This window comes from Pagrus major, chromosome 17 (genome assembly GCF_040436345.1).
Source record: "Pagrus major chromosome 17, Pma_NU_1.0".
In the NCBI taxonomy this organism is placed as follows: domain Eukaryota; kingdom Metazoa; phylum Chordata; class Actinopteri; order Spariformes; family Sparidae; genus Pagrus; species Pagrus major.
The window spans coordinates 14,742,987-14,752,621 of NC_133231.1; positions in this window are offsets into that span (position 1 = coordinate 14,742,987).

The following is a 9,635-nucleotide window of genomic DNA, read 5'->3' on the forward strand; positions in this document are numbered from 1 at the left end:
CATCACATTTCATAAACATCTTTCTTATAGTGACCCCCACTCTTACCATTATAAAGCTTCTCAGTGCCAAGAGCTGAACAAAGACCAGAGCCCTTTCTACCAGCTGATCCCGAGGCTCTGCCCACACACACCAAAGCTTCAGGACACACACTTTAAGGTCATATTGATAACATTTTTAAAAATAATATCTACAGTGCTTGTAGAAAGTTCTCCTTTTCCTTAAAAACATTATTATGATTGTGAATTAATAATTTTAAAATGTTTGTTGGGTCCAAAATGATTGTTTTGTCTATGTCTGTGTAAGAATTCTGACAATTGGTTCCAGCTTCTAACAAGGTTTGAGAGTCAATAATATACTGCTGTTGGTATGACGTGGTACCGGTGTTTTGTCAGCGATCAAGAGCCTTGGTGGTTGCCAGTTTATGGAAAAGCGTGGGCAACAAACTGGCAACCACTTGACAGGGTAGCGGAGTCCAACAACAGCGGTGTTGCAGCGTGAGCGCAAGAGACATACTCAGGCGGTGGCCATTTTCCTCTGACATCATATTCAGGGTGGGAAGCTCAAATGACGCACTGTCTGTAATCTGACAAACTGTTATCATGCCACTGCCTTCTGATTGATTAGCAACTGTAAATACAAAGGATAGTTTAATCTGGAGGGACACTGGACCATATTTCAAGGTAAAACAGAGTGCTGCTCCGCCAGTTTTTTTCTCCAAAGTGAGGAAATAAAATGTTAAATTTGCATAATTCGGGTTAATGTCAAAATATTAAAGTGATGAACTGCTAAAATAACTTAGTTGTATGGCATGTTTTGAACAAAGGTTGGCCTCTTCTCATCAGCAAAGCTGAACAGCTCTGCATGCGTCAAAGAAAAGGATAAGATATAAAAGATACGTAAGATATTTTGTGAATGAATTGTAAATTGATAAATATAACGTAAAGATGTCCGTGCATGCCAGCAGCCATCAAATGCTCGAGTGTGTACGCATGCGTGAGCGCGTCTTAGGTGTGCTCCGGCACTTAACCAAATATCGAACAACAGCTAATGTTAGCATTCAACCATATTCTTTCTAACATTACTGTTTGATACAATACAATTTGGAAAGGCGTAAATTAACTCCGAAATATCAACGCACATCTTGGAGACATTTGTCTAAACCTGGAAATGAAATACACAGGATATAATCAAAAGGTAATGTTAGCAAGGAAGTTGTTGAAGGCTAATGTTAGCTAACAAGTTCTCAAATATGATGTTTTACCTTGAAATATGGCCAGATTATGAGCAGATTTTCGCTATCCATAGTGAATTGGAATTGGGAAGCTGTAAAATTGCAACAACTTGTCAGATTACTTATGTTTGTACCACTTGCAACCTGGAACACAGCAGCATTACATTATTGTAGCATTCAAGTTTCCCGCCCTGAGCGTGATGTTGGAAGAAAATGGCTGTGGTGTGAATATGGTCTATTGAAGGGAAGGGATGAAATGCCACATTTAGTGGCTGCATGTAATCAATAACACATTTAAAAATCCGGCCCAAACAAATAAGTCCATCAAGTCCAAGACAGATTTCCCTACGGGGACAATAAAGTATCATGTCATATCGATATATCATATCGTATCGTATCGTATCATATCATATCATATCGTATACTCAAAAAGTTACATCAAGTGTTGGAATGTAGAGGACCTGACCACTGTGACTAATATAAAACTAAGGAAAACGCTAACCATGAACAGACAAAGTGTCCACTACAGAGTGGACACTTTGTCATCACAGAGAGGTTGTGACAGAATCTCCCTTGTTAATATACTCTGAGAAATTTTCTTTGAAGAAATAAATAACCTATCCTGGGTTTCTCCATCTTTCCATCCTCAGAAAGTGCCTTATCTATGTCGGAGAAAAATCAGTGTGTCGTGTTAGCTGCAAAATACACTGACTATTGAAAAAGCTCGACACTAAATGTTTTTAATTGATTAAGAGTGTGCATCTTTAAAATGTATTTCTTATCTTGTGATCATCTGTTTAGTTTTCCTTTGTAAAATGTAATCATTCATTCAGTAATATGTAATGATGTGACATCAACATTCATGTCAATAAAGCTTATTTAAATTTGAATGTTCGTGTTGTACATAATTATCACAACGTGTCATAATCTTGACAAGACTGATAAGAAACATGTTAAAATGCCTGAAGTCAGGGGGTCAGGCTATAGTGACAAGGATTGGCCAGCACAAAGAGTCACAGGGGTGCAAAGTACATTCAGGCTGGTAAAGCTGAAGGAAAACACCCCAACACATAGCACCGATCTGTCCTTCTGTGACTTCATGATGACGCTGTCACTGCCACTGAGATGGAGATGTGGTTGGCAACAGGATCATTGATGTTAACAAAACATAGTAATATGGCAGAAGTGAATATCAATGATTAACATGTCCTATAAAGGTGTTTGACTGTGATGCGTTTACTCAAAAGAAGTGGTTATATCTGGGTTTACCTGTCATCTAATGTGAATTTTAAATAATATACAAGATATACTGCAGTACACGTGCAAGTGGAAAACTGCCATAATAACTTCATATGTTAAATAAAATGTATGTCATGTAAATGTAGTTTAATCAGTGTCACACTGATTGTATAAGCAGCATCTTTGAACAAGTCAGCCAACTTCACAGTTATATGAGCTGGGTGGGACAGCATTTTTTTAATCACCTCCGAGTAAGTGATAGGACATTTTGAGGAACTATGATCTTTGTTTTAAATGGAAAAATTTTTACGTAACATGTAGGGTGGAGGAACTGTTGCTTAAAGCTTTTTAAAAAGCAATTAAAGTGTGTAGGGAGTGACACCCTGTTTATAATACTAACAAAACGATTGTGGAGCTGTCAGTCGGTTGTTAGAGGAGGAGCTGTGCTGCCGCAATCCCATTGATATCAATAGGAAGCAGGGCTAAATATACTGTACAGGCAAACATTTATGTTCAGTGTAAGAACAATGTCACAAATAAGGTGTTCCTGGTTGCACAAACGCCAAAGTGGCTCTTGACGCTACAGATCAACACCTACGGAGAATTTTTTCAAATGTCAAGTGCACCTTTGACAGTCATCTTTATATTTCTGGGCTGAGGATAATGGATCTACACATTCTGATGTAAGGCGTGAATGAGGTGTTGTTTGCTAACACTCACAGTTATATGGGATTGCAACTCAAAAAAAGGATTATATTATATATATTATATAATATCACACAGCAATAAAGTCTCACTCTCAGAAGGAGATTGAACTTGTGTTTTTCACTACTCTTTAGTACACCAAAATGCTGCTTTACAAGAAGAAGTGCAGACTTACAACTTATCGATTCATTTAAAAAGGGAAAGAAAGTAAAATAATATTCAGTTGGGATAGAAAATAAAGTAAATTTAAATAAAAAAAAGTAAATAAAGAAAAGTAAGAAATGAGAATGAATGTAGAGTAACATCAGCATACATATTAATAGATAAAGATTACAGAAAGGCTAAACAGTTGGGTCTTCAGCTGTTTTTTTAATGATGGTCCACATATCTTAAGTCGAGAGACAGAACCAGAATTGAGAACTTTTGTTCTGGCAGTGTTGAGCTACTAGAAATTCTGCCAACCAGCTTCAGATTGGACAATATAAACCAAACGTTTAATTGCACATCACCACAGTTGGGCAGTCGGGCACCCAAGGTTAGTGTATTTTTGCAGGCTAGCCCAGATGTTAGCATCGCCCTGTTTCCCTCTGCAAAAAGCCTGTGGGATTTTGGATTATTGCAGAAAATAAGATCAGTGGCAAATACAAGTTAGTGATACTTGCACGTCTTGTTCATTAAGATAATCTTCACAGATGAACACTATTTTTATGATTTTTGAAGCATGAATGAAACCATCAGAAGTAAAAAGCTAACGAGAGGCAATAAACAAACCAGCCTACACTCACATGACATCAACATCAACCAACACTAAGCGTCGTCTCTTTTAGCCGCTTGTTAGCAACCACCTTTTTAAGACACATAAGCGCTTTATATTTCAAACATGGGGTATTAACTGACATATTTTATGTTGTAGAACAAAACATGAAAATCTCTTAAGCTTGTGGTAACCACAGACCTTGTTTCTGGGATAAAACCACAAACCCATTCAAAACACCCCAAAATCAATTAGCATTTTTGCACTTCTGGTTCCCTTGTCTCAAAGTTAATGGGTTTTATGAATTTTACAGTGAAATGCCTGTCAGTGACGACCACAGGCTTGAGATATTAACATGTGTTGTTCTACGGCATAAAATACATCACTAAATCCTACATCATTATTTCCTGGAAAGGAGAACATTACTCTCAGAAAACTGAATAAATTAAGGTAAAAAAAAAAGCCTAAAAGAGACTACAGAAGTTGTCACAGACCTTAAATGTCATCATGCTGAACACGGAGACTCATCTACTCAAAAGTCCGTCTTTACAGGCAGACTTCAGTTAAAAACTATACTCTAACTCTAACTTTACAACTTAAAGATCGATCAATTTATAGAAAATGTGTATAATAGTTGTGTAGTCATAAGACGCTTGGTGGTGAAGTTTTAGTCATGCGACCAAAATGTAGTCTGTTTTTAGCCTAACATTGGTTTTTAACTACTAGCTATTTCATTTACACTTTGAAAATCTCAAAGATGTTAACTTCCGGGTTAGTCTACAAAAATATGTCATCCCTACAGCTCTCTATTTGTGTGAAATTCAAGGCTATGGCCAAAAATGTGTTTTCTGAGGTCACACTGACCTTGACCTTTAACTACCAAACTCTAATTAGTTCATCCTTGAGTCCAAATGTACATCTCTGACTCATCTGAAGAAATTCCCTCAAGGTGAGATATTGTGTTTGAAAGAGCAACCGAAAGGAATAAAGATCTGAATATTTCTTCCACCACTGCAAGTCATTCTCCTGCATCAATCCTGTATCTCCTCGTTAATGTTAATTGAGGCTCTAAGAAGAGCTGTGTCTTTTCAGTGCAACACATCGGAGTCAGACTAAAACTTGAGGTCTTCTTATCTGCTCATCCTTTAAATATGATAATCTCTAACCTCCACTTCCACTCAGCTGCCGTTGCGCAATAAGAGTAGACGTTGACGAGATGACCACAAGACCACGGGCATCATCAGGAAACACTCCCACACATCGTAACAGACAGTATCTGCCTGAATTTCTGCCAGATAGTCAGTGAGTCAAGGCTTCTGACGGCGCTTAAAACAACTCTGATTTGGTGGGCGAGGGTAGTTTCTCACATGAGTAAAAGTGTCTGATTTCCCTAAGTGCGTGTTCGACATTACTCATCAGATTTTATTGTAATACCCCATCTTTGGTCTCCAATAGCAACATACCAAGGATACTCTATCACAGCTGTAATCAGTGGATCTCAAAGCTCTGATGTGATTTACTACAAAAAACATTTTCTGTACAGTTAGAGAGCTGTAATGAGTCAGGGAAAAGAGAGAGAGACTGCCAAAAAAAAACAACTTTGAGAGCAAATCATGAGTCTGACGAAGCCAAACATCACTTCCCCTCATGCCTGTTTTCAATTAGTCGGTCCTCCCCCACCCTGTCTGGCCCTCCCTCACTGACATCAGGAAGGAGGAACGGTTTCAGCTGGCACACATGTTGGGGTGCACGTTTGATCTGTTACAAATGGGAAGTACCAACCACAAAGTGTTGTGTCACCCTCAGAACTCAACTCTTTTCGGTGTCATCCCCTCTGAGCTGCGAACGTCGTCTCTGAGAAAATTCCTTTACTTTTCTTAAAACTCCGGAAACACGTGATACGGCCGTGCTGTTCATGATTAGGTTTATGACTTAATACGTCATAATTAATACCAGATGATAGGTACAAGATTGTCAACAATGTGGTAGATGAGAGGAAATGAGCACTGTCAGGGTTGTTATAATGCTTTCAATATATCATTATAATAATTACATGTTTTTACTCTACACCAATACAACAAAACAACATCCTACAACCTTGTTTTAATTTTTTTGTGTTGTTGAGTGGCTTGTGGTTGCTCTCACCAATTCAGTATTTTCCACTTTAGATTTATGGTCTACAGTTTATCAGTTTCCTTTTACTCCTTTCTGCAAAAAGAAACCCAAATGCGGTAGAGATGAGACAATGAACCAACATACAGAACACTTCAGTTAGATCATTCAGTTATTTTTGGCACACGGTGTTTGGACAAATGAAGTCGAGGGTGTTCACCCAGTCTGCAGAGACGGCTTTCATCTGATGACCTCAGGGTCAGTGGCAGTGTGCACACTCATACTGGTGGAGCAGCCATCATTTACTGGAACTTGTGCCTAAACACAAAGTTTGACGCTGCATACCAGGGGACACCAATCAGAGGCCACAACTTTGCCCAAAGTTTGTCTGAAGCAATCAGTGACAAAAATGTCACATTGTTTTTGGGCTGAAACTGTACTTCCCTCTTCCCTCGGATTTGTCAGAGTCATTTTTTATGCTGCCATGTCACGACAATGATTTCCCGAAATTTGTCAAAATTGTTTCAGTGCCTGAATATTTAATGTTAATGTGGGAGGACATTTTGAAGTTTGCCCCCTTTGGGATGAAACATTGTTACTAGGAATGAACAGATTTATTGTCTACACATCAGTATGGGCCGATATTTGTCTTTCACCAGCAACAGTGACTCATGTTTATCCTTTTGTGTGACACTAATATTGCGCACATTGATGAGCATGTGACATCCTTGCCATCAGTTTGTAAGGCCTTGATAGTGGTGAAAAATTCTTATCATTGAGTAAGTTGTTATAAAGCCGCTTGAAGGTTGCATCATTCATTTTAATGATTTAAAGGAGACATATTATGCTCATTTTCTGGTTCTAAACATTATTTTGGATTAATACTAGAATATGTTTACATGCTTTAATGCTAAAAAACACAGTTTTCTCATATTGTCTGGTGCTGCAGCGCTGTATTCCCACTCTGTCTGAAACTCTTTGTTTTATTTCCCGTCTCCTTAAGCCCCCCCCTCCCAAAATACCCAGTCTGCTCTGATTGGTCAGCTCACACATGCCTGAACAAGCACCGTCAATATCAACAGAGCAGCTGTGCTAAATTAATTCTTATGTGCCAAACTAGCTGCTAGGCATTAATTATATAAATGTTTAACTTAACCTTTATCTTTTACATGCACAAAAACATATATACAACACTGAAGGGAAGGAAAAATAATAATTAAAAAGCATCATAGGTCTCCTATAATTTGTGCTCTTTCAGATATTTGTAATGAAGGGCTGAATGGCTTTAAAACAGTTCAGTTATCCTTCTTAAAAATGAAGATTTCACTGTTTCCCTGGCACAAAAGGAGGAATAAAAAACAACAAAAAACAAAAGAAAACATCGGTATTGGCCCAGAATTTCATGATCACTGCATCCCTAATTATTATATGAAACTCTGACACAGTCTAACAAGCAAACAGACAGGCAGACAAATAAAGATAGACAGATTGAGGTTGATAGGTTGCTGAAAAATTTGCTAACTTAATTGAGTCCTGAAACTTATTTATTATTATCAGGAACAAAATAGGTGAATGCTGTTTTTCCTCATCCTATATTCATAAATGAAATATCCAAGGCAAACTCTACTTGGGATACAGTGAAGGCACAGGAACCCAACCGCGTAACGAGAACGATAACAATTAGGGTTATATTGCACTTCTTTGCCAAAGGTCAATTCCAGTGAAAATAAACTGTTGTGGTAAAATTACATAATAACAAGAGAATAGCTTATTTACAATGTTCAAAGGTGTTTTCAAGTTGGCGAGAATAAATTCCTATGAATTGTGATGGGTGTACAGTACTGTAATGAAAGCCTCCAACAGTTAAACGTTACAGGCTGAGAAAAGGAATGACACCTTTTACACACACACAATTCTGAAGAAAGGAAAGATTTATGGCTCTGTCAATATGAGAGACGCTGAAGGAGCATTGTTGACGTGCAACCTTAACGATGCTTTTCACTTTATGGGCACTCCTCTCTGTTAGCTATTACCTCGTAAGATAGGTGAGGGAGAGTGAGTTGGGGTCCGTAAGAGAGAAAACTTGTGAAAGACTCTGGCGCAGGGTCAGAAGAAGCCACTAAAATAATTCAGAAACTCACATCCGTACAGTTTATATTTTCTGCTGTAAGGCTTGTCACAATGCATCATTGGTTGCCCCAGCAACTCAGCAACTCACTGGAAAATATACAAGCAATCTGCCCATTAAATGACAAGTTGAGTGTTGAGTCATGTCTGACTATATTTAGATACTCCAAAGGGCTTTATAAGACTCGCAGATCCCAGTGCGTCCTCACATTGTGTTTTCCCCACCACTAAGACATCAAGTCATTTCAGGAGAAGTAAAGCAGGTTCCTCAAACAGTCAGATGAACTGTGAAAGTATTTTATTTATTTAGACTGACAGATTCATACAATGTTAAAATGTCACACTCTTCATCTAGTCTGCATTTCATTCAGTAGTCTAAGAAAGTTCTCAAAAATAAAACTCCTTTATTAAGTACTAGAAAGGAAGTAAAGACTTCAGTCAGAATTAAAGGAAGAACTCGAGATATAATTGTTTTCTGTTAAAAGTTGAAAACTTTCATTTAAATATTTAGAGAATAAATTAGATTAGATAGAAACTGTTGGTGCATACATTTGAATTATAGAAAATAATACCGACCCCCAAAAGGAAATAATTAAAGAAAACACAAAGAATGAACATCCAGGTATTGGCTTAAGGTGTTACCAGTAATGTCTTTTTGTAATATATTATTATTTTCTCCATCTATGTGGTGGAACCTAGAACACACGCACACTGATAAAGTATTAGCGTGATAATCAGTACAGTTGTCGAGGTCAACAAAGTGAGTAATGTAGTGTTTATCAACTTTTACCCTCATTAGCCTGTCCTTCAGATATACGTATGCCAAGATAATAATGTGAAAGGAGACGTGGGGAATGAGTTAAAATGTATATTTCTAGGTATATGTACAGTTTCGTTACTTTGATTTGAAAATGATGGTACAAACTGTGAAAACGGAGGAAAAATGAGCGCACAAATGATATTTTGGCTCAGCAGATGCAGCTGCCACTGACGACACTGAAGCTATTCCCTCTGTGTTGTTTCCGGGAATTTGGGGTTTTCATATTAAGCCTCCCTGAGGGAGCCGACATTCCAATGTACCTACGAAAAGTTTCACCTCGTGTCCTTTGAATATGACCACTGCATTTGTGTAGTCCGTGTTGACCCGCCCCAGTGTGTGTAAAACTAATTTAATGGACAACTCGAACTCAGACTGATATTACCATCTCCTCAGAGCGCTTCAGTAGAGAGAGTCGCATCATCTCCGTTTACTGCAGTGGACTAGTTTTGTTAAAGCAATAGCGGATTGTGGAGCCCAGAAGTTAGCTGCAAATACTAGCAGCCCACTACTGTCAACCAATCCATCCATAAATCACGTATTAACAGCGAACTGTCAAACGTTGTACTTCTGTCTCTGGAACTGTCTGAAGTCTCTGTGAATCAGGTGACAATCGGCATTTTGAACTTCCGTTGTCGCTACGCTCTCT